Source organism: Cibotium barometz, chromosome 26 (assembly GCF_041138505.1).
Source record: "Cibotium barometz isolate CiBa-2024 chromosome 26, ASM4113850v1, whole genome shotgun sequence".
Classification (NCBI taxonomy): domain Eukaryota; kingdom Viridiplantae; phylum Streptophyta; class Polypodiopsida; order Cyatheales; family Cibotiaceae; genus Cibotium; species Cibotium barometz.
This window is the reverse complement of record NC_141071.1, coordinates 43,053,137-43,079,257: the sequence shown is the minus strand read 5'-3', so window position 1 is coordinate 43,079,257 and position 26,121 is coordinate 43,053,137.

Sequence of the window (26,121 nt, the reverse complement as noted above, 5' to 3'; positions counted from 1 at the left end):
TGTATGCTTGCTTGTATGTGTGTGAGAGAGTGAGAGTGTAAGATGAGGAGGGTCGAGCTTCTATTGGAGTGGGATGGCAGCTAGTAGTAGTGGTGGACTAGAGCTTGCGCGATGGGTGTACGGCTGCGCGGCAACATCACCTCCTACAAGAATCCTAGGCAACAAGCTTTCACAAGGTGAGTGACACACCCCGATTGTGCATTTGTGTGCTAGGCCACAGTAAACTAGTTTCTCGGTTGAGCTATTTGTGCTTCTCAGTGTGGTTGGGAAAAGCCCCACAACATCAGGATGTTCCTTGGGTTCTTTCTGTGGCACCAAGGCTTCCCATAAGTGGTGCCACTTCCAAGGAATAGCCCCATCCCATAGCTACAATACATTTTCAGAGCTTATGAATGGTTAAATTAATCATATTTTTGGATTTTGCAAGAAAAGAGTAGATAGAAAATCTTGAAACAACTTTAATTTTGCTGCATATTCTTGTTTTTGTTGCATTCTTTTGTTATGTTAAGAATTTTATGTTCAGTTTTCATGTTGTTCTAAAGCTGTGTGTTCGTTGTTTTCTACAATTTAAGTTTTTGGGTCATTTTTTGTTTTTGTTTTTTGTTTTTTTTAAACTTTTACACATAAAAAAAATAAATTAGGCCTTAAATTTAATGAATTAGGTGAAATAGAACTGGTTTCTAGACATAGGTTTTATCCCAAATTGACTCCTTACATGGAGAAATTGGGATAGAAACAATGATTTGGGGTAGGATTTACAAACCAAATTAATTTCTATGTATTGCAAGTTTTTTGCATTTTTGTATTAGTGGTAATTATAAAAATTAACCTAGCATAATCAACCTATAATCTGGGCCATAAGTTGTAAGTCTCTTGGTTGGCCGCATTTAATGCGTGTAGGCTTTAGGCTCCAAGTCAAAAAGGGGAATCTTGGAAAAATCCAAAAACCCTAACGGCCCATTTTCGAGTAGTTGTATTAAACCAAAAATTGTAAACCACAAACCAAGAATCTTAAAACTTTAAAAGTAAAAAATAAAATAATAAAAAAGAAAAAAAGAAAAAAAAAGAGAAAAAAAAGGTTAAAGGTTAAAGAGAAAAGGGAAAAGATAGGCCAACGGCCAAAAAAAGTATAGAAATGTTTTGAAACTGGCATGTACAAACTTGCCAATTTCTTTAGGTTTTAGGCCATTGCGGTCATTTTGGCGTACTTGATACAAAACCCAAAAAAGTTATGATTTTCCATAAGGGACACCTTAACTATAGGAAACCCTCTGGTCAAACTGAAAAACTGCATGCACAACCCTTTCCAAAGTGTTTAGAACTGTTTGAAACCCATTTTGGACAAGTTTCTTTGACACCTAAAAAAATAAATTAAAAAAACAAATTGGAACATCACCCTAGCCCTAAAACAATGTGCAATGATATGCAGTGCAATCTAGGTGCATTTTAGAGATAGATTTAGAGGAAACCTCATCGACCCAATTAGGCTCTTATAAACCCATCTTTGTCTATAGGAACTTCTTCAGGAATGAGATTCAATGTGGTACAAGACCTAAGACTCTTAAATAAGCAGCGACACTTCCTCAGAGATCTGGAATCGATGGAAGGGATACCGGACCATGGGATAGAAAACCCCACTAAACTAATGAACACTAGACCCACCAACTAGATTGATAGGCCACATGACTAATTACTTCAAGGGTTTGTTGGCTTCGAGTGCAACCTCTACAATTTAGGGATGAGAGAGTTGAGGTTAGCTCCAAGGCGGCATATCAACTTAGGTATGAGGGAGTTTTGGTTAGCTCCAAGGCCACACCTAGTGTCACCTTATACATGAGTCCTATGCATGTGGAAATGCCTATCCACATGAGACTAATATCTACTTCCACAGACGAGGGAAGAATGACTACGGATGGTCGTGGAATGTATTTAGGCTATTGTAGAGCAAGAGAGGCTTAGATAGGAACCACCATACCCATGTGACTTCCCATGACATAGGTTGGGACTAGTAATGCACAAGGCCGTACTTTGAGTGAGATGGAGACACCATCAATAAGCCCTACACATCCCACATATGTGATGATGCTTGGCTACACGATGGACCAAGCCCTGGCCCGCTGCTATTTGTTCTCAAGGAGGTTACACAGGACTCCAAGAATCTACTAGCATGGGCTTCACATTCTGAGATTGTAGAGAGGTACCCACTCAAGATGTTGTTAGCAAAATCTCCGACTCTGTGGTATTGGGTACTACACCACTCAAAACGGCACCACCGGTGACCAACCACACAACATTATCCATTAGTTTCATGCCCTCTGTCACAACTATGGCAAGCATGGTTGCAGCAGTCCACTCCTACAACAATGGCTCCATGCCTAGTTAACACAACCATATCATGTGATAGGGCCACAAAAGGAGGAAACTCCACCCAAAATCATCAATTCCTTGTATCTTTCTCTACTTTGCCAATGCAACCTAAAGCAAGGGGGAGGTCCTCACAAATGAATAGACCAATGGCGCCCTTGGCTCATATGTCATGGGTACCTATGGGAATTCCTATACTACCCCCAACCTATCAGACTTATGTTACTCCTCCAAGATTCATGCCATTATGCCCGCAAGAAGCACCCTTCATACCACATGTTTCCCCTGTTGTATGAATACTTCCGATAGCAGCAACAACCCCTACTCCCAACTGATCTAGTAGCCTTTACGTCAGCATTAGGGAGAGTAGTGGCCGAAAGTATAAGACTAGTCATGAGAGATAATGGACGGAGTAGCTCTAAAAAGGCTGCACAAATCATGAAACTTATGCACAAGTTCAATGGAGAGGACGATCCTAGAAGACATCTCGAGGACTTCGATCAAGTTTGCGAGGCCTTAAGTAAGAGGAATGAGCTCGCGAAGACCAACGCCTTTAGTCTTACACTAGATAGCAAGGCTGGTGATTGGAATTGGACCCTGATAGTTGAAGAACATCTAAACTTTACTCGGCTGCAAAGGTTATTACTAAATCAGTTTGTGCATGAGGGAGCTTTATGGAGTGTGGCTTCACAGTTACACAAGGCTAAGAGAGAAGAAGACGAGTAAGTGAGAGATTTTATTAGTCGTCCGCAAGCATTTGAACTCTCATTGTGCTCTACATGAGCACTTCTGCAACAATCAACTACTTGATCGATTTATCCACGGGCTTAAACATGAAAATATCCATAATGGTTTGGTCATTAGAGGTATCACCACTTTGGGAGGACATCACAACTAATGCCACCCAACTTGAGGATAATCTGATGATAAGAGGAGACAGAGCTTTAGATTCTAAGTTTGTTGTGTCAGCAAAGCAGCAGCAGCCCAGTGGTCATCGCACCACCAACTACAGGAGACTCTTAACACCAAAGGGCATCATTTCTTCTTCTTTTCCCTCCCAGTGCATCAACTACCTCACGAGCAAAAGGCTCCTCTCTTGTTCCTGGCTTCTAGCCTCATGAATGGTTGTTTCACAACAGCCTCTCCGCGTCCAGCCTCTGCATACAGGCTCCAACCACCTCCATGTCTATAGCCGCACATGCGATTGACGACCTGCCCTCCTTAGCGCTTCTTATGCATCTCCATAGTGCAGCCTGACACAGGCTCTGGATCGCTTCTTCCTTCGAGCCCAACACACAGGCTCCACCTTGTTGAACAACAACCACACAGTAGCCTGTCCGCTCTCTCAGAAGGGCTCTTCTCTCTTCAAAGAGCCACTCGCCTCTTCTCACCCACTCCATCACTCCAGCAACTCGCGTAGTCGCCTGCCATGCAGAGTTTCCAACCACCTTCCAAGCCACACACCTCATGCAATAAGATGTCTGAAATTGTTACCTCCCACTTTTCCAGTTTCATATATTAAGCCAAAAAACTTATTGCTTGGTCTCCAACAAGAGGTGTTCATACCGACTGTTCCATCCACTCATCATACAAGCTCATCACCCTTTCATATCATGCCTTCTTGCCACCCAAGCTCATCACATAGTCCACACACTGAGGCCTTCTACTTGACGGAAAAAAAGCCTATCATAGTTTGCCCACCCCCCTTGGGTTAACCAAAATATATGGAAAAACTTTATTCCAACTAGCAACAACTACCTCCTATCTACTTATTCATACCTCCCAACCTCATGGTCCACCTAGATCAAATGGCATAAGCACATCCTCCCATGCTTTGTGATCATGAAGTTCATGTCCACCAAGATCAAACACTTGGATGTCCCTTGCAATGTGCCTTTGCGCACTCCGTCTTAACCTCCTCCAACATAACATCTTCATTGACTATGACCCCATCACCCCCACCACCCTTTCCTATATCCTCAGCAAAATTCCATCCGACTCCATCTCCTTCCTCATCATCCTCTTTTTTTAATCCCAGATCTCCTCCTCCGAACCTGCCTCCCTCTTCACCCTCCCCATCCACCCTCTTACTACTGCTAACCTTATCAATAGGGCTAACCTAATCAGATGCAGGCACCCCACCACTGAGATGACACCCTTGCCCTCGCCGTTCCCAAGGGTCTATGCCCATACCCTTACCCTTCATCCAAATCCTCTGAAGCCCTGCATTTCCTTCAGCACCAGGGGTGGGAGACAATCTATTGGGCTTATAAATCTTTACATCACCTTTGAGCTCCCACCCTACACCCCCTAGAGGCTCTTGGTCCTATACCACTTGTTGCTTCCTTCAACAGTGATCCACGCCACTAGGATCATGCAAATTGACTTCTTCTATTCCAAGTGCCTCAACTGTGGCTTCAAGGATGATGACGACAACCCGGCAATCACCCCACTGATCCACCCATACCCTTGTCCCCTCCTCACCAACAACCACCCATACCCTTGTCCCCTCCTCACCAACAACCACCCCCTCATCAATCCAAACTCGGACAAATCTCACAACCTCTACCTCCCCCACCACCCCTTGTTACCCACTATCGTACCTCGGCACCCCTGACCACTTCCACCATAATTCTTCCACTTTTTCCTGCACAATCCTCTACACCCCCTCATATTCTGTCTCCTCCTCCCTCGCCCACACCTCCTTCACCACCACCCACCCTCTCAACCTTCATTTGGGCCTCCCCAAAGACCTCAAAGGTATACTATCAATATCAGCAAGGCACCCACTCTTCCTCGATACCACTTTTGCCCCACTATTACCTCTCCCTCAACTACTCCACCCCAATCGTAATAATCACAACCCAACCTCTCTTCCCTCACACCCCTGGAGGAAGGAGAGATTCCCCCTCCCACCCCCGTGTGAGCACGAAGAGGTGAACCCACCAGTCAACCCCCTCAATTGGCATGACCCACTCGATTACACACGGAGTCCGAGAAGACAATTAGTATCCTGCTCGGTCAACAACTCCAACATGCCCCAATTATCAAGCTTACAAACCGACCAACATCCACGTTGTGAGGAGAAAAATGAGCCCCTCACAAACACAATGTAAAGGTAAATGCAATGTATGAATGATGGTGTGGTGTGAATTCACAGTGGTGAAACGGTGTGTGGTAGCCAAGGATATTTGCGCAGGTGCATGAAACGAAGATAGAAACAACATGGGTAATCGAGGAAGCTTGGCAACGTAAGTTTTTGGAAGGAAGGAGAACGGTGATGTGGGTTTAAGAAGAACAAGGGTGTGATGGCTATTTGGGTTAGAGCAAAGGAGTGTTGAGATTACAAGCTTGATGTGATAGGTAAAGCCAAGCATGATATGTGCTGGCATGGTAAACAATAGCATGTGTGTGTGTGGCAATAAATGGCTGCATCCAGCTAGCCATAGTGTGTGGACATTAGATAGGTTTATTTGGTGTGTGAACACAACACATGTAGTGTGTGTTTGTGTAGTAGTCTTCTTCAATTATTATGCATTGTGTGAGAGTGGATATTGCTTCCCTCTATGGTTAAGGTTACATCAATCTATTAGGGTTTTCTCTCATGTGTGTGTGCTCTCATTATCTGTCTTTTATCATGGTATCAGAGCATGGTGCTCTCTATTGGGGTTTTGTGAGTGAGAGAAGAAGAGGGAAAATTCTATTTTGGAGATATCCATTGGAGCTTGGAGCAAAGAGAAGCTTGGAGCACACACCTACTCAACAAATTTGAAAGCTAAGGACCACGGGTAAGCAAAGCTAAACACCCTTCAGCGGATTGGAGGTGATTTGACACAAGCAAACAAAGATTTGAGTTGCCCAAAGCAAGTGAGAATTCTAGTTTTTTGCAAGCTTTAATGGAAAGCTTGAGAGCTTGATTGGAAGAGGCACATGCATGTAATCGGTGAAGGACACATGTATGTGGCATTGTGTTATGTAATAGCAACTTGGGAGCAAGCATAAGCATTGATTTGAAGCCATTTGATGCATTGAACAAGAGGAAAAATCACTGTTTTTGGAAGCTTCACAAACCAGAGAGTATATGCCCAAAGTTGATGCCATTGGAGGTGATTCTTGCTCAAATTGGAAGCATTAATGTGTTGGGAGCATACATAGGTGGATTTATAAGGCATATGTGCACTCATTGATGATTGAAAATCTTCCCAACTTCACTAGGAGCAGGTGACGCTAGAAAAACAGGCCATTGGAGCAGATTTTTTGCCATTTTGCACTTGTTTGATGCCTGCTATATATGGGGTGGTTGGATACATATGAAGCTTAGAAAATGTGTGTATGTGATATTGGAGAAGCTTTCTAGAATTTAATTTGTGAGAAACAACAATATTGGAGCTGATTTGGAGCAGATTAGCAGAGGATTAAGCCTATAATTAGCATAACAGATCTCACTAAATCATCAATTACTCACTCACTACTCAAAATTGGAGCAATTCCTCTTACACAGAGGTGGAGAAACATCATACGGAGATAACGAACTCCTGGGCCCTAAATTTGGATCTCATTTGAAGCAATTAGAGCAGTACTGAAAATCACTGTTTACAAGTTTTATCAAAACAAAGTATAATATTTGCAAGTGTTTGGCATGTAATGATCTTAGATGATGTTTATATGCAACATGAAGGATGTATGGATGTCAATGTACTTGGTCCACACTTGATTTGATCATTTCTTAATGATTTGGAGGATTGGAAGGCTTAACAAAACCCATCAACAGGGCATAGTGGACTGTTCGTAGCTCAAATTCTACTTGGATGATCTTGTGAGCTAATTGAAGAGTTTTTGGAAAGTGGAGGACTTTTTCGGATGAATTTCTTAGATTTTGTGAGGCGCCAAGTTTTTTTCAACTTTTGCAAATAGAGTTTTTGACTCCAAGAAATTATCACCATAAAACTTGTGGATGTGTGGACAGCATTGGTGCTGTGAGGTATATGTATGTATGTGTATGTCTGAGTCAATTGTTGGAAATCCTCAGTGAACATTGTGCTAAGAAAAATGAGTGACAGTCCTGATAAAATTGTTGGTGAAAATCATAATAGACACAACATCCACATCTAGAAGTATCATATGACAAATTTCCTCAAAGGCAAAGGACTATGGAACTTGGAGATAGATGAGGAGACGGAGCCAAGGGTTCCCCAAATGAATGCAACACCTGCTCAACTTACAGCACATCAAAATTGGATAGAGAGGGCCTTCAAAGTGTTGTATTATTTCTTGTTTTGTGTTACAAACACCATGTTATGCCATATACAGGACACACATAATCCCAAGGATGCATGTGATACTTTGGTGAAGTTGTATGATACAACTACAGCACCAAAGAAAATGCAATTGAAGTAGAAGATCCATGGTGTGACTCGCAACAATAGATTTATAAATGATTATGTGTAGGAGATCAAAGAATGTGATGATACATTAGTATCTCTTGATTCCTCCATGGATGATGATGATTTGGTAGTCATTACATTGAATGGCTTAGGTAAGGAGTACAAGGCATTTGAAACCTCTATCAAAGTTAAAGGTGGAGAATCCCCAGATTTTGATGAGCTAATTTTGTTGCTTATTGTGGAAGATATGAAACTTGATTTAGGTGCCTCATCTAGCACCAATGAAAATGCAAGGGATCAAGCAGTTTATACTTATCGAGGTGCTAGAGGCAGGGGGAGATTTAGTCTGTGAGGCCATATAGGTGGACGTGGTTGGTAGCAGGATAGGTCACCACAGTCTCAATATAATTTTCAGCCATCATTCATTGCTAGAGGTGGTTGTGGTTATACACCTCAAAGAGGTCGAGGTAATGCTCGTGGAAGAGGTTGTTTTGGCAAGGCTAACAATCATCTATGGAGCATGTAGACTATCACAATTGTGGAAACAAACCGCATGATTTGAGAGGGGGTAGAGTACGTGGTGGTAATTTTTCACATGGTGGTAATTTTGCATCCAACAGTCATGATGGTAGTGTAAATCATTTGTTTCAATGAAGCATGTAGTGGGTTCCATGATGACACATGGAAACAATGATGATACATGGTATATGGATTCAAGAGCGCCAAATCACATAACTTGCCATGGTGAGTGGTTTGAGCACATGAAACCAATGGATGAAAAAGGATATGTGGAGACAGGTGATGACATTGCGGCATGCTATCACTCATGTTGGGAGTGTACCATTGGTGATGCATAATGGCGAGGTGAAGTCTATGTTAGATGTTTTGTATGTGCCTTCCATTACAAAGAGTTTGGCTTCAATTGGTCAAATGGTTAAGCAAGGATTACAGGTACGATTCAACGAGTATGGTTGTTTCGTTGAAGACTTTAAGAATGGTTGTAGAGTCATTGTTGCCAAGAGCAAGAAGGAAGGCAGGTTATTCAAATTGGATGTAGGTATTCGAGAGTTGAAATCGGCTATGTTTTCTGAAAGACATAATGTGGTCCAAGATATTGAGATGTAGCATAAATGTATTGGGCATGTGAACATACAAAAGTTGAAGAACATGCAAGTAAGAGGCATAGTTGGTGGATTGCCCAGATTCAAATATGATGAGAGTATGCGTGTATGTGATGCTTGAAGCAAGCAAGGTTACCATTCCCTAGAGAAGGCAACACGAGCAACAAGCCACTTGAGATTGTTCACAATGATGTATGGGGGGCCTGCACAAATCCCATCCATTAGTGGCAATAGGTACTATGTAACCTTCATCGATGATTATAGTAGGATGACTTGGATATATTTTCTCAAAGAGAAGAATGAAGTGTTAGCAAAGCTCATGGATTTCAAAGCATTTGCAGAAAAGCAATATGGTTGTTGGATCAAATGCTTGAGGATAGATGGATGTGGTGAATACACCTCACATGCATTTGAGGACTTCTTGAGGAAGAATAGCATTAGAAGGCAACTTTCATGATGCAGGTACACAACTCAGTAAAATGGTGTTGCTGAGAGGAAAAACAGGGTCATTGGTGATGTGGCTAGGGCAATGCTGAATGAGAAGAGCATGCCAATTTATTGGGCGCAGAAGCATGTGCCACAGTAGTGTACTTTCTTAACAAGACATCTACAGCTACCATACATGAAAGTATGCTAGAGATGCATCTTACTAGATATAGGCCAGACATTGGGCATCTAAAAGTGATTGGTAGCATTTCTTATGTGCATGTGCTCGATGAGAAAAGGAAGAAACTTGATCCAAAGGCAGAAAAGTGCATCTTTGTCAGGTATGCACAGGATCGCAAAGCATACAAATGTTACAATCTAGATACGAGGCGAGTGCTCATTTCATGAGATGTGGTGTTTGATGAGCTTGCCAGTTGGTACAAAGAAAAATATGAGTACCCCAGTGATTACATTGATGATGATGTGCATGTGGACTTGCCACAAGCAAGTTGTCTGGGCCGCCCCCCACAAGAGTCAAGTGGCAGCAGTGTACATCCCCATGGTCATAGGCATGATAGTGGAAGCACTAGCAGTAGTGTTATGGACAAAGGAAAGAAGAAAGTTGAAGGTATTGGCATTATAGGATATGAGTTATCTATATAGGATTATCTATATAGGATATGAGTTATCTAGTTTGGAGAGTTTGGATGAGGAACTTGGCATACCAGTCTTACACACACCAGGTGCGAAGAAAGAGAGATATGTACCTCCACATGCTAGAGTGATAGGTGTACAGAGTGATCCACAGGCTTTATGGAGATCACAAAGAGTCAGGTATCCAATTGACAGGTTGAAATATCGTAGTTTTTCTATGCACTATGCATATATGACATCTTTGGTAAAGCATAAGCTATTAGAAAGCATGTATGGGAAAAGGCAATGGATGAGGAAATGGACTCATTGATTCATAATGATACTTGGGATGTGGTTGCCTTACCACCACAAGGCAAGAATGTCATCGGCTATAAATGGGTTTATAAGGTGAAATGCAAGTTAGATGGCTCGATTGAGTGTCATAAAACACGTCTAGTTGCTAAGGGTTATGCACAGACCCAAGGCTTGGATTATGATGAGATGTTTAGTCCAATGGCAAAGATGCAAACTATGAGGTCAATTATTTCCACCATGGTTGCAGCAAATGGTTGGGCAATGCATCAAATGGATGCCAAGAATGCATTTCTAAATGGTGATTTTCAAGAGGAAGTTTTTATGGAGCAGCCAGGTTATGTACACCCAAGGTACCCCACTCATGTGTGCAGGTTGAAGAAAGCACTTTATGGGTTGAAACAAGCACCACCTTGTGCTTGGAGTGATAAGATAAGCCATATCTTATCTCTATTGGTTTTCAGGTTTCTATGGTAGATTCGTCACTATATGTGAAGAAGACATGTATCATGGGATTGTTGTGGTTGTCATCTATGTGGATGACTTGATTCTGACAGGTGATCATGCTACTACTACAGATATTATGCATGCCAAGAAGGCATTGAGTGGGCAGTTTGATATGAAAGACTTGGGTGATTTGAGGTATTTTCGTGGCATTGAAGTGGTCAAAGATCATGGAGGAATATGGCTAGTCCATCGTCAATATGCATTGGATATGTTGGCTAGATATGGGATGGCTGGGTGTAAACCCATGAGTACACCATTAGAGAAAAATGTGAAGTTGAGTGCTGATTTTGGTCAAGAGTTAGAAGATCCATCTATAAATGGGTGTAAACCCATTTATAGATATGCTAGCTAGATATGGGATGACTGGGTGTAAACCCATGAGTACACCATTAGAGAAAAATGCAAAGTTGAGTGCTGATTTTGGTCAAGAGTTAGAAGATCCATCTATAAATAGGAAGATGTGACTATTACATGGCCAGACTTGAGTTATGTTGTGGAGATTGTGAGTCAGTTTATGCAAAGCCCTAGGAAGCCTTATTTGGACACAGTGAGACAGATCATGCATTATGTAAAGGCCACTACACATTATGGTCTTCTTTATGAGCATGGTGAAGGCTTAGATGTATATGGCTACACAGATGTAGATTGGGAAGGTAGCTCTTATGACAAGAGATTATGCCTTTACATTTGGGAGTATTGTGGTGAGTTGGAGTAGCAAGAAGCAAACCACTATAATTGGTATAGAGGTTGAGTACACAGGAGCAGCCATAGTTGCATGTGAAGGAGTATAGTTAAAGAAACTCTTGGCTGATTTGGGTGATCCTATTGAGGGCAAGGTTGTCATACATTGTGACAACATGAGCAACATACAGTTGGCCAATAATCTAGTATTTTCATGCACAGACCAAACATATAGAAGTCCACTATCACTTTGTCAGGGAGAAAGTGTTAGATGGTACATTGGACTTGAAGTATGTGAAGACTAAAGAGTAGGTTGCCGACATATTTACAAAGCCACTTGGGAGAGAGAAGTTTCAGTATCGTACCATGTTGGGAGTACATGCAATGAGCTTGAGGGGGAGTGTTGATAGCCCAAGCTCATATTTATCTATGGTTGTGCATCATGATCTTGAGAGGGGATGTTGAGATTACAAGCTTGATGATAGCTGGAGCCAGGCACAATATGTGCTAGCATGGTAGACAGTAGCATGCGTATGGCAATAAATGGCCACGTCCAGCTGGCCATAGTGTGTGGACATTAGATAGGGTTATTTGGTGTGTGAACACAACCCATGTAGTGTGTGGTTGTGTAGTCTTCTTCTATTATGCATTGTGTGAAAGTGGATATGGCTTCCCTCTATGGTTAGGGTTACATCAATCTATTAGGGTTTTCTCTCATGTGTGTGTGCTCTCTCGTTATCTGTCTTTTATCAAGGATGGCCAATGTCAATAACAAGGTGAGCTGGGCTTCTGGAGAGCACCTCTATATAAACTAGATCTAGATTAGATCTACCTCAAGTGTAACTATTTTCTATCAGAGCCGAATCTTGTTGAGCTTGAACTTGAGGGTTTGTCAGTGAGATTCCTGAAGTTTTCTTGAGTCTTTCGTCTATTATCTATGAGTCCCAGTCCCATGGATGTTGTGGCACGGTGTTTTTATTTATCTAAAGCAAACAATGAGTTTGGATTTTTATCTTTTGTCTTGTGTTTTGATTGTGATGAAGTTGTTTTCCTTGAATTCATGGAGATGAAGCATCTACAAGTGTCAGTCTGATGACTTGGTAGTTTCCTTTCTGAGTCAAAAATAGGTTGAAGACGTGCAAGTTCCTTTCTGTGTCAGCTGGCCTTCAAAACAATCAGTTGTTAGTGTAGGGATCTTGTTCTAACTTGTTTGAGCTTGAGAGAAGTGTGTATGGGTCAGAGTTGACAATTTGGTCTTGCCAACAGTCAAGTAACATAAGACCTTGTGGTCTGACAGGATTCTGTGGTAGCTATGAGCTATCTATTGTTAGCTAGGTGCTCATAAGGCCAAATCTATGTTAGGTTTGAGTGGCTTGAGGGTTTAGTGTTGCCAGATGACACAGAGGAGAGAGAATCTACTTCATCAGGGTCAGTTAAACAAGCCTTAAAGAGGATAGTCATTCAGAGGTAGTCGTGGGCTTGTAATTGACAAAGAGCCTGTGAGGTGATATCCCTTCAAGTTTTGAGTTTTCTTAGAGCTAGGGAGAGTTTGCAAACGTAGAGAAGAAGATTTGAATCTGTAAAAGCTTCATGGTTCTGAGGAAAAATTTGGAGACAGAGCCCAATCATGAGAGGTCTCAGGAGAGGGGTCAGAAGAGGGTCAACATAAGGTCCAAGAAGGTCCTGGGGATCGATGTATATGGTCAGCTGATAGCTAGAGGACATTTTGGCAGCCTAGAGGATAGATTTCTATCTGGGAACAAGAGGTGGATTTTGGAGGCAAAATTCAGGCTTTCTATGTCAGCTAGAGGTACATTTGGTCAGCTAGGTTTAGAGTTATGGTCAAGAGAGGCTCTTATGAGTATAATCAAAGGTGTTGGAGGTGACAACTAACCTCGGGGGATAGCCTAAGGAGCTAATTGAGTCAGATAGGGAGGTTGGGAGGGTGTAGAGGTGCCTAAGTGAGTTAGCTAGAGCTAGGAGGACACTTGTTGGTCTGGTTGGTGCCCTTGGAGCCGGGACTTGAATGCCCCCAAGTTTAGTTCCTTTTACATCCTCTTATTGTGTGCCTACTGATGGTGTATATGTAATCACATTTACTTCTTGCACAGACAGTAAACGATTACGGGACTGGCTACCTTCTTGCACAGCATACTTATCTTATAAATTGATAAAAGATTAAGTTAATAGCATCACAGATTGAAGACAAGTATGGAAAAATTAGGCAGAACATTGCAACAGATTTCATTGATTAAAGAATTCCATTGATTCGTACATACAGTTACATCCATATATAGGAATAGTATCTGTGATCCGAATAGATACATCTACTAATGACATCCCTTGGAATCCCTACTGACTATTACGCATAACAGTTTATCCAGTGAGATTACAAGAATGTGGTTGTGGTGTGCGGTAAATGCCGCAACACTTGGCACGCACGGTGGACTTGCGTGAACCCAAAAAAAATGGCAAAAAAAATTTACCCTTGCAAATGCCTTATCCACCAACCGCATCTACATCCCTCTTAAGCTTCATCATCATCTGAATCCAAAGTTTCCACTTGCTCTGCTGCATCCTCCGCAGCAACTGTAACATGCTCTCCTGTAGACTGTGGAACTCTGGCTCTATGTAATTCATCAATTTCTCCCACCAGATCCGTGTATCTTTCTGTTTGGGGTTCTCAAACACAACACAACTAACTACTTCTGACACAGCAAAGACACCCCCATTAGGTAACACTAACTTCAATTCCCACATCAGGCTAAACACAAACAGAGCATAGAGAACACGGATTGAACAGAGATTTGTTAAACAAGATATAGAATAACAGAACAGAACTGAAATACCATGTTTGATTGATCAAGATGAATCATACATTGCTTTCTTCTTCTTCTTCTTCTTCTAAAAGACGACTACAAAGCCCCTATAAATAGGCGACTTTAGACAGTTTAGACGGTTGTAACTAGAATGTCACAAGACACTAACAGATGATATCCGACTAACCAGATCATAACAAACTCCGACTGATCAACAATCCGACTGAGTAGAATTCCGACTGAGCAAAGATACATATATCCGACTAAGCAACTATTAGGTTGAACTTATTCAAGGAATATACCATACCCAAAGCTTCTCTTTCAGTCACAGCATAATTCCTTTCTGCAGATGATAATATCCGACTGGCATAAAATACTGGCCTGTACCATCCTTTCACCCTCTCCTGCATCAGAATTGCCCCTAATGCTACATCTGAGGCATCAACAAAAATATGGAAAGGTAGAGTCCAATCTGGTGACTGCAAAAGTGGTGCAACAGCTACCATCTTCTTCAACAATTGAAATGCCTTCTCTTGAGGCTCAGCCCACACAAAAGGCACATCCTTCTTAGTTAAATGTGTCAATGGTGCACAAATATTGGCTAAATATCTGAGGTACCTGGCATGCCATTTGATCTGACCCACAAACCTCATTACTTCCTTCACATTGGTAGGAGACTTTGCTGTTTGAATAGCCTCAACCTTCTTCACATCAATTGCCATGCCTTCCTGTGAGATCACATGACCCAACAAAATCCCACTCTTCACAGCAATCACACTCTTGTAAGGGTTCAAGGCCAGTCTGAACTGCCTACACCTCTCCAAACACAACTTCAGATGCATCAGATGTAAGTCCTTCTTACCAAAAACAGAGAAATCATCAACAAATACTCTCATGAAGTCTTGTAAGTGTGGCTCAAAAACCTTATGTGCCACATAATTGAATGATGGTGGTCCATTTTTCAAACCAAAACTCATGACAGTAAAATCATATGCACCAAACTCAGTGATGAAAGCAGTTTTATGCTGATCCTCCTCAGCAACACTAATCTGATTGTAACCTGAAAAGCCATCCAGAAAGCTATACATTTCATGACCTGCTACAGCATCTAACACTGCATCACAAAATGGCATTGGAAAAGGATCTGTTATGGTTGCTGCATTGAGTTTCCTGTAATCAACACATACTCTCAGCTTCCCATTTTTCTTAGGCACCACAATTATTGGAGATAACCATGTCACCTGGCTCACAGGTTTAATGAACCCTACTGCCAACAACTTATCTATTTCTTCCTTCACCTGCAATGCAAAATTCGGATTCATCCTATACCTTTGCTGCACCACTGGAACTGCATCTGTTCTTAAATTAATCCGATGCTGATGTAATGCAGGATCTATACCCTTCACCTGAGAATACTCCCAAGCAAAGACATCTATATAGTCCTGTAACAACTGCAAAAGATCCTCCAAAAATTGTCCTTCCACCTGCACACTTACTTTCACCATCCTTGGTTCTGCATCTGTACCCAAATTCAGTTCCTTAAGATCATCTTCTTTAACCCGACTGGACGTGCCATACTTCTTGTCATAAATCCTTACAGCCATCTCTCCTACCTCCTTTTGCTCTTGTTCCATCTGTTCCTTGGTAGCAATCTCTGTTTTCTGTTCCAGCAACTGTCTGAACACTGTCCCTTCAATCTCTTGACCTGGCAAGAACTCAGACTCTTCCTGATTCTGATATTCCACAAGCTGCAATATTCTTTCTACATCAACATCAAATAGTGGCACCACTGTTGGATTAGCCATTAAAAACTGTTCCTCCTCATCATCTTCTATTTCTTCAGCAAGATTAATTGTCTGTGCAAACAATGGCTTTTCTTTAAGAGACATATTTCTCTTACCCTGCATGGTTACAGTAATCTTCTTTTTCCCCTTGGTCAGAACCACCACATTCAATCCCCAATCCTGTTTAACTTTAGCCATTCTAAACCAAGGCCTACCCAGTAACATTTCATAAGGTGATAGTGATTCTGACATTCTGATTACCACAAAATTTACCAAGAATCCCATACCTGCAACTTCAATTTCCTGCTGCTTCAGAATTCCCAATGGTTGCACCTTGGTTTGATCTGCCATTTTCACCTGAAATGGTGCTGGGGCTAAACTTGCTGCACCCATTTCTTTGTATACAATTTCAGGGAGAATGTTAACCCCTGATCCTCCATCCAAAAGAACTTCATCAAACACCCTGCCCTGGTACTCAACCTTAATGACAGGAACCACAAAGTCAACATCTGCTGGATCAATGCTATTAACTGCTGGAACCAAAGTCGGATTATCTCCTGACTGCTGATCCTGAAGTCTTTTAAGCAATCTTTCCTTAAATGCTGGAACCAAAGCTAACAACTGATCTAATGACAATTGCAAGGGAGAATTTATGAGTACCTCAAACCAATCTTTGTCCCTTTCATCCTTCATCTTCACATGGCTTTCTGACTGATGCAGAACTAACTCTTCTTCATCCTCCAACTCCGATTCTTCTTGCTTGTCCTGATGCTTCAAAATTCTTCTTTGTACCTGGTCCCTGATGCCTTTTTGTTCCTTCCAATCAATTGGTCCTTTCTGTTTAGACCTGGTAACAGCCAATACCTCAATATCCTCAATATCCTCAGTATGCTCTTTGCTTTGCTGCTCCTGTATTTTTGGACCTTGCGTTACCTGTACCTGTTCATCTGCTAATTGAATCATGATTACATTTGCTTGAGCTACTGGTTGATTCTGTTGTTGCTGCTGCCCCTGCTGGTTATTCTGATTGTACCTAATCACTGGGACACCTCTTTCTTCTCTATGTTTCACCCATAAGGCACATCCTGGCCCTATCCAATGATCTGGTGCTGAACAATAAACACAAGGCATGACTCTTGCCTGTCTTCCTTCATTGTTTTCCGGTTCCCTCCATGGTGGTCTATCAGATCTTGCTCTCTGAAATCCTCCTCTGCCCCTAGTTGGAGCAGCCTGGTTTGCTGCAACCTCACCCCTGCCTCTACCTGCATAAGGTGTAGTCTGACCCCTGTTCTTGGGATTATACCAACATAAAGCTGTCTGATGCCCATCCTTGTCACAAATTTCACAGAACTTCTTTTCTTTTGGTGCTGCAACAGAATAACCTATCTTTCTCAATTTACTTACCAAATCCTCCTCTTTGGATTGCTTTGCTTTGGTCTTGTGCTTTTTCTTTGTCTTCACCTCTTCTTCCTCACTGTCGGATCCTGCTTCTGAATCCTCCTCCTCAGAATCTGATGCTGACTCTAGCTGGTCATCTGAATCCGAATCATTCTTTCTGGTGTGTTTGCCCTTGCCGCTTCCAAGTCTTTTCTCTACTCTAGCTGCTGCAATTACCAAATCATTAATTCCACCTGCAATATCAATGCTAGCCACTGCATTTTTCAGCCCACTTCTCAATCCTTTCAGAAAATAACCTGCCAGCATCTCATTGGTGGGTCTCTCATTTCCCTGTAACCTTTCAACCAGAATTCTGAATTTCTGAGCATAGTCCTCTACAAGCATCTTCTTCTGTCTGATGTCTCGGAGTTTTCTTAAAATGTCTGTTGGAGTCTTTTCCCTCCTGAATCTCTGTAAAAAGGCTGTTCTAAGATCATCATATGTTGGGAAGTGTGGTATCCCATATTGGCTAAACCAACTCATGGCCTTCCCTTCTAGAGTTGCTGCAAATTGCTGCAATTTAACTGCATCATTGTACAACACAGTATACCCATTTGCTGCCCATTTTGTCTCAAACTGAGCTACATGACAATCAGCATCCTCCTTAGATCCTCCGCTGAATTTAGCTGCTTTCACCCTAGGGTTGGGTAGTTGTTGAGCCATCGGATTTGGCTGAGGTGGTTTCCTAGGTCTTTGCCTGGTAGCCCTCCTTAATGGGTTGAACTGAAGACTCCTTCTAACTCCTGCAGACCTTCCTGTCAGGATTAGGGCGCCTAGAAGTCCCCCCACTAGCCTCTTCTCTGGTGCAACTGAACTTTCCCCCCTTTGGCCTACAACAATTTCTTCAGGGATTTGGTGTTCCTGATCATCTTCACCCTCGTCAGCATAATGAAACGGGTCAGGGTTACCAATTCGGGCCTGAGCCCTGGTATAGTAAACCCTTCCTACTCTTCTGTCCCCCTCTGACATTCATTTCCCTTCTCGTAACAGAACAGGACCAGCAGGATCGCCAATGTGTTTGGGGTTCTCAAACACAACACAACTAACTACTTCTGACACAGCAAAGACACCCCCATTAGGTAACACTAACTTCAATTCCCACATCAGGCTAAACACAAACAGAGCATAGAGAACACGGATTGAACAGAGATTTGTTAAACAAGATATAGAATAACAGAACAGAACTGAAATACCATGTTTGATTGATCAAGATGAATCATACATTGCTTTCTTCTTCTTCTTCTTCTTCTAAAAGACGACTACAAAGCCCCTATAAATAGGCGACTTTAGACAGTTTAGACGGTTGTAACTAGAATGTCACAAGACACTAACAGATGATATCCGACTAACCAGATCATAACAAACTCCGACTGATCAACAATCCGACTGAGTAGAATTTCGACTGAGCAAAGATACATATATCCGACTAAGCAACTATTAGGTAACTATTAGGTATTCTATTTGTAGTTCAACACTTTCTGTTACTACTGGCCGTGTTGCAGGCCACTGCGTGCGAGGAATCCATTGTTGCACATATTCATTTCAGCTCGCCCTTCGTTTTTCATAATGACCCTTTAGCAGGAGGGGCTTGAAGCTGAGCAAAAGGTACATGTCGCTCATGATGTTGGCTAAGATAGGAATCAGCTTCAGTCCAATACGGTGGTTGAGGGGGTAATGCTAAGGCAAATGAATGTCCCATCTTCGCCAGCCAGAAACATAGGTGCTGAATTTTTTCCTTCTGCCTACTATTAACCATTGAAGAAGCTCTGTGCCTCTTAGCAATTTGCTCTTCCAAAGCACAGACTGCATCATCACGTTCCCGGACAAGCCTTATCCCTATCATTCTGTGCAATGGGCACAAAAATAGTACTTCCGTTGGAAACTTGAGATGGATGTTGTTGGGAAACACTGGCCTTCCACATAGCAATTTGTTCTTCCCACTGATGAGCTACTTCAAAACTGAGCGTTAAAGCTAAGGACTCTAAATCTTCCATATTGATCAGGACATCCCCTGGATGCTGCTGTAAGTAATTAGCTAAGGCCTCATTAGTGCAGTGTCTGGCCAGTTCATCATCATTAATAGCTCTGCAAAAAACTTCATGATTGTCTCTTGTTGCCTCCTCACTACTTTCAGCCTCCCTTGCAACCGCTGCTCCAGCGTAGAAATTCTGTTCTCATTAGGAACTCAATGGAGTCTTCTTGGGCCCTTTAATTTGGGCATTTAGTGAAATGCTTAAAATGCTAATCCATCTTTGACCAAGCCTAGAGGCCTAGTCCTAAAAGCATATATTTGATTTTTCACAAAAACAAAAAAAAAATAATAAAAAAGGAGATATTCTTAGATCTCGCCACCTAGGTGACTTTAAAGCTTTGTAATGGGCTGTCAGTCAGTTATCATAGCCTTCTCTACCTTTTCAAACTCCAAACATTCCAAAAATTTGTCACTTTCTTCCCCCCTTTTTTGTGTGTGCACCAGATCTCTTTCTCTCTCTAAATCCTCTCTCTAAAACGCCCTGCACTCCTTCTCCATGGAAAAAAGCGTCTTTCTCTACTCCAAAAGCCATAGCTAACAGATCTGTACTCCTAAATGAGCCTTCTCTCTCCAAACCCACAGTAGTAGCCATGGCTTGCAAGGAAGAAGCTTACCATGAGCATTCTCTCTACAATACTTGGTCCTCTCTCCATAGCTAGCAGGTCTGTACTCCTAAATGCGCCTTCTCTCTCCAAACCCACAGTAGTAGCAAGAAACTTACCAGGAGCATTCTCTCTACAATACTTGGTTTTATTAATAGATTTTGAGTCATAAGGTCCCATCCCATGGAGATTAAGGCTACGGTCCCAAGGATCCATCACTATGAGCTAAAAGTCCTACCTAGATTGCACATGGTGGCAATGGTTATCTTCTTGTGTAGTTTTTCTTTATTTTTTTTAAATAAATTAGTTTCACTTTCACAATTCAGCTATAAGTCTCTATTCTAACTAAAGAGGGAACACTAAGAAAGATGGGGTACTTGGCATACTCTAAGGTTGATCTCAGGGAGGATTGAACTAGGACCAAAGCGTAAATGGTTATCCACGTAATAACTAGAAAATTGATAGACCAATTACATAACGATGCAAGCAAGTACTCAAGAAAACACTAAATGGAGAATCATAAAAAAGATTGAAGCAATAACAAAAGATGAGGATGGGTCAAAATACACCTAGGCAATGAGGAAAATCTTGCCCATAATAAGGTTGCACGTCCATTGCATGTTGTAAATCTAGAGCTAGTCTACATGATTGCACCTCAATAACCTATCAATCAAACTTATCTAGCAAGCTCATCGTTAGATAACCATAGTACATAAGCATGCTCTGATTCTCTCCAAACCCACAGTAGTAGCCATGACTTGCAGAGAAGAACCTTTTCATGATGTATTCTCTCTCTATATTGCTTAGCAGCCATAGCTTGCACTAAAGAAGCTTCCCATGATGCATTGTCTCCTTTGCATTTTCGTCTCACCATTGCCAACCCTCTCTATGTTTCTTTGGCTCCCTTTCTGGCTTCTTTCTCTATCCACAATGCAGCTCTAGAGAAGCAACCCTCATCTCCATTCTTCCCATTATTTTTTGATACCATATCCTGCTCCTTCCACTCCTATTCAACCCAAGCTTACAAGCCTACTTCTTGTAGATGGCACTACAAGACATCACCAATAAGCCTTCTAAGATCCGCCTTCAGGTTGATTTGGAGACAGAATACGCAACCCTACGCAGTAGGCATGTTGCACCCAATATTTCATACGATCAGCTTCAAATGCAAGGAGCAAAGGCCATTGATCTTTGGATTGATGGAAATCTTTATCCACCAGATCCAATATCTGGTGCCCCTCCACCATTCAAAAGCATTACAAGTTTTCTTAAGTTTGTTGGTGATGGTTTCAATGGGCTTCTTGGCTATTGTAGGAGATTACACATGTTGTGGCTAGATGAGGTAGCTGAAAAGAGGCAAACACAATTTGCCTTCGACCAGCTTCAAGCGGCATCGACTAAGCAGATCAATAGTTTGATGCAGAGGATTAAAGAGCTCTCAGAGGAGCTTGAGGTGCAGAAGAATAATTTAGCGGATCGTGTGCGCACAATAAATTAATTTACCGATAATTGTGTTCGTCTTCAACACTCCACTCGTAATCTTCGGCGTCGTGTTCACCATTTCACTCACCTTCCCATTGGATATCACGCAAGGCAAAGAAAACGTAAAGCTGTTGGGTTACTTTCTAAGACAGCAGGCGCATGCAAGAGGCGTAAACAAACAACCAAGTAAAAACTTTTGTAGGAATTATAGCAACTTTGAGAAGCAATTAATGAATAAAGCATCTCTCATGGGTGACTCTTGCGATTGTAGGGCATGTGCAACAGCTATACTAGGATGTAACAACGCTGAGGACAATGTTAATGTCTCCCTTCTTCAGCATGTCCTTCAGGAGAAGGATATCATGGAAATGATAACACGTTCTGGTAATGATAAGCTGCGGGAGACCCTTCGTCAAGATTTCTTGAAGGAAATCAAAGAAATTGTCACACCCAAAGAGATGCTTGATATATGTGACTCAGCAGGTATTAGCCCCAGAAAGGTTACAGAGCAATGTACAAGTCAATCACTTTAGGGTTGCGAGCAAAGGGAGTTATGCAATCCTTGCTTCCAACACTTTATAGCTTACAGATGGCAAAGAAGTGTGCTAATGGTGATATTGCATCCATGTTTAATGGTGGGTACAAGTGGGTGGAGGATATTATGCCAATGCCAACAATCAAACCCTTTGAATACAATGCATATAACAATGTCTACATTGACATGGAAGTGCTACAAAAAGCAATGATTCAGTACTATGGCCTCACACTTGAAGAGACAGGTGGAAATGCCGTGTTTGTCTTGAAGCTGGATGAATGTCAAGTGGTTAAAGGTCAAAGACTGGAGCGTGTTAGTTTAACCTTGATAAGCCGAGCACTTAGAGGAAAGCCTTTAGAGACCCAAGAGTTGGATGCAACTGAAGACAGCAACAATAGGGGTCAAGGGCATAAGCAAGACTACTACGACATTCAATCAGAGAAGAACATCTGGTGGCAAGCAGCATGGGTCCTTCCAAAAGAGAACCATGATACCTTGAGGTGGTATTTTGAACGGTCTGGCATTCAACATGTCGTCTCTTGTCAGGTCAATGGTCAAAAGCTTGATGTTCCCGGAATAGGCTGCTTTAACGTTGAATGGCACTTGGGTGGCGATCTAAAAACCTTAAAGTGTATGTTGGGTTGTAAAACAGGTGCGAATACTATATTCTCATGTGTTTACTGTTGTCATTCCAAGACAGTAGTAGACTCAAGAGTAAAAGGGAAACAACCTAGCAAAGGCAAAAGTCAAAAACAGGTGGGTGCAAAAAAAGCAATCGTTTTTTATGCTGAACAGAGGAAAGGATCAAAGGTATGGCATAATGGCATATTAAGTTGTGACCAGAGCAAGCCACCTAGTCGTGACCAGGAGGACAATGCTTGGAACCCAATCTTGGACATTCCACTATGTCAAGTGCATGTGTGCACATTACATGCAAGACTCAGGATTTTGGATAAGCTATTGATGCTCCACATAAACTATGTCTGGAACATGGAGCCTGAAGATCGACGAGAAGAGTCAATACGTGCACTAGAGGGTGTACTTTCCTCTATGGGATTACATGCTGGAGCAGTGGTCTTGACAAAGGACAGAAAATCAAACCCTACACAAGACAACCCTAATAAAATTTGCATGGGTGGATCAAAGGCAAGACACTTGCTATCAAACCACTTGGGTTCTCATAGCCACACTGACTTTGAAATTTGGAAGAATATATGTGATGTTACAACATATTGAGGAAATGATGCCAGGCTTGGCCTAAAACATGCACGTGTATGGGAGGTGTGTAATAAAATGGTTGATCTTCTAGAGCAACCTCACCAAGATGAACATGGTATTGAGGCACTTAAACAAGCCACTTGTAGATTTACAGAAGAAATGGTCGAGGCATGGGGAGAAACACACATTACTCACTACATGGTAATATTATATTTCTTGTGTCCTTGTAGTATGTTCTTCATACTGTTTGTTGACTTTTTGTAATTTTCTATGCAGCATATATTGTATGCACATGGGCCATACTTTCTCGATAGATATGGCTCTTTAGCACTTTGGAGCAATCAAGGCATGGAGAAATCACATTACCAAGCAAAGGCCGTGTATTTTAAGGGCACTCGCCATGGTGGTGGCAAAGTCAAGAGTAATGCGCTCCATGAAATGTTCAGCTGGTTCTATCACGTTTTGGTTGGCAAAAAAAGACAGAAAACTCGCGGTAATTTGTCTCTTAGGCGTCAAATAATGAAAACTGTTAATGCAAGAAGAACTGAAGGATACAACAGATCAAATGCTAGGGAGAGACTACGACAGTGGGTAGGAAGCAAGCATCAGTGTGGTTCCTCATGGGCTTAAACTCTCTGATTATAATCTTTTTGTGTTTTTAAATTTTCTAAAAGTTTTAAAAAATTATATTTATAGACATATTTAAGTCATTTTTCATTTATAGCCACCACATTTCAATTTCTTCTTTGTGCTCTACTCTCTCTTGCCCTCCCACTATCTCTCGCACTCGTACATACCTAGGCCATGCTAGAAGAACAGGAGCAAGACTTGCGGGTTTTCGATCAACTCGGCCCACTACCTGCTATACAGCAAAAAGGACAAATCTACCACCACTGGTTGCATCTTCTCAAACCACTCACCATGACATGTCATGTGGTTTGAGGCACCTGAATCCATATACCATGACTCATCTCCAGCATTCTGAGAATCCATTGTCCCCATAATGTGCTTCATTGCAAAAAGATGATTTGAACTCCCATCATTGTTACTGGTAGATGCATAATTTCCATGTTGTGGTCTTCCATTCCTCACATCATTCTGCTTTTTGTAACAATCTTTTGCCATATGTCCAAGTTTGCCACAATAGTGACATTCAATCCCATTCAAATTTTGTTGAGGACCTTGCCATCGTCCTCTACCCCACGAGCACCTGTTCCAACTCTCCCCCTATGGGATTGAAATCCACGACCACCACGTGATCCAAATAATGATTGTGAGTTCTGAAAATTCGGATTTGATTGGGGTTGACTAAACCTGTCATTCCAACCACGTCCTCCACCCACGGCCTCGAGGGGTAAATCTCCCCCTGCCTCGAAAGCCTCTAGATGAGTAAAAAGCCTGATTCCTTGCATGCTCATCATTGCTTGACGAGGATGCACCACCTGTAAGACTCATACCACCAAGTCCAAGCTTCAATTCTTCCACAATGAGCAATGACACAAGCTCATTAAAATCTGGCATTCCTCCCAACCTTACTGAGATGGAAGTGTCAAAAGATTTGTATTCTTTGCCTAAACCACGCAATGTGAGAGCAACCAAATCATCATCATCCATTGGGGCATGGATTGATGACAAGGAATCTGCATAACCCTTGATTTCCTGAACATACTCATGTATACTCCTATTCCTTCGTGTTACACTGTGAATCTGTTGCTTTAGTTATATCTTCCTTACACCAGTGTCTGTCTCATACATTCGGCACAATATACCCCATGCTTCTTTCGGTGTATCTGCATCTTGGATGTGAATAAGCAAGGCATCTGTTACACATATTGAAAAATAATGCAACACTTTCGAAGACCGCTCTACCCATTGCTTGTGAGCCAGCAACTGAGCATTATTTGGTTGAGGAGGTAGGAATGGCTCCGGGCCGACACGAGACTCCATAAACCTTTGCCTTTCAAAAAACTCTTCATTCGAAACTTCCACACTTGAAAGTTAGTTCTGTCAAGCTTCTCTCCAACAATCTGTACTGGGCCATCTCCCATTTTGAATACCTGTGATGTACCCTGATGTAACACTCTTCTCGATGCTTTCCAAAGCTCCAAATGATTATTAACCAAGCTCAATATGTGCTATACATATGCATTCACACCACAAATGACTTCATGTTGCATAAGAACTTCATTTGTATCATCAAAATTGAAAAGGGGTAAAGTTGAATTTTCTGGTTTTTTCTCGCCAGTAATTTCTCGCCAGTAACCAGTCAAAGATTGTGCTCTAAATCCTTCAAATCTTGTCCAAATGCAATGATTCAACTTGCATTGGCTTCCCAACACATTGCTCCAACATATCCTAGAAGGGTTTGATCAAATTCTTCAAGGTGAATGAGAACCACCAATTTTTGTAGCTCCCTGGTTTGCCTTTTTCTGCATCTGTCAGGTACCACCTCTCACTAAAAGTCCTCTATCTCCTTCAAATCTTATCCAAATTCAAAACTTTTTGAATCAAAAGTTTAGCAACTCATAGGAATCTACTTGTACCAAAGGAATTAGGCCAATTTGATATAGACAAGGATTAATGCCTTGATTAATAATGCTCTGTTTCTGGACAGACTTTCTGCAAACCTGCAAACCTCTGCTAATTGAGTTCAATGAGCTCCAAATACATCAAATGAGCTGCCCCAAATGTTATCTTGCTCTCAATCACACTTTTGCTAAGTACTCCAAGCTTTAAAGCATCCAATTTGGTGTCCAAATGAGGGAATTAGACCATAATCATTGC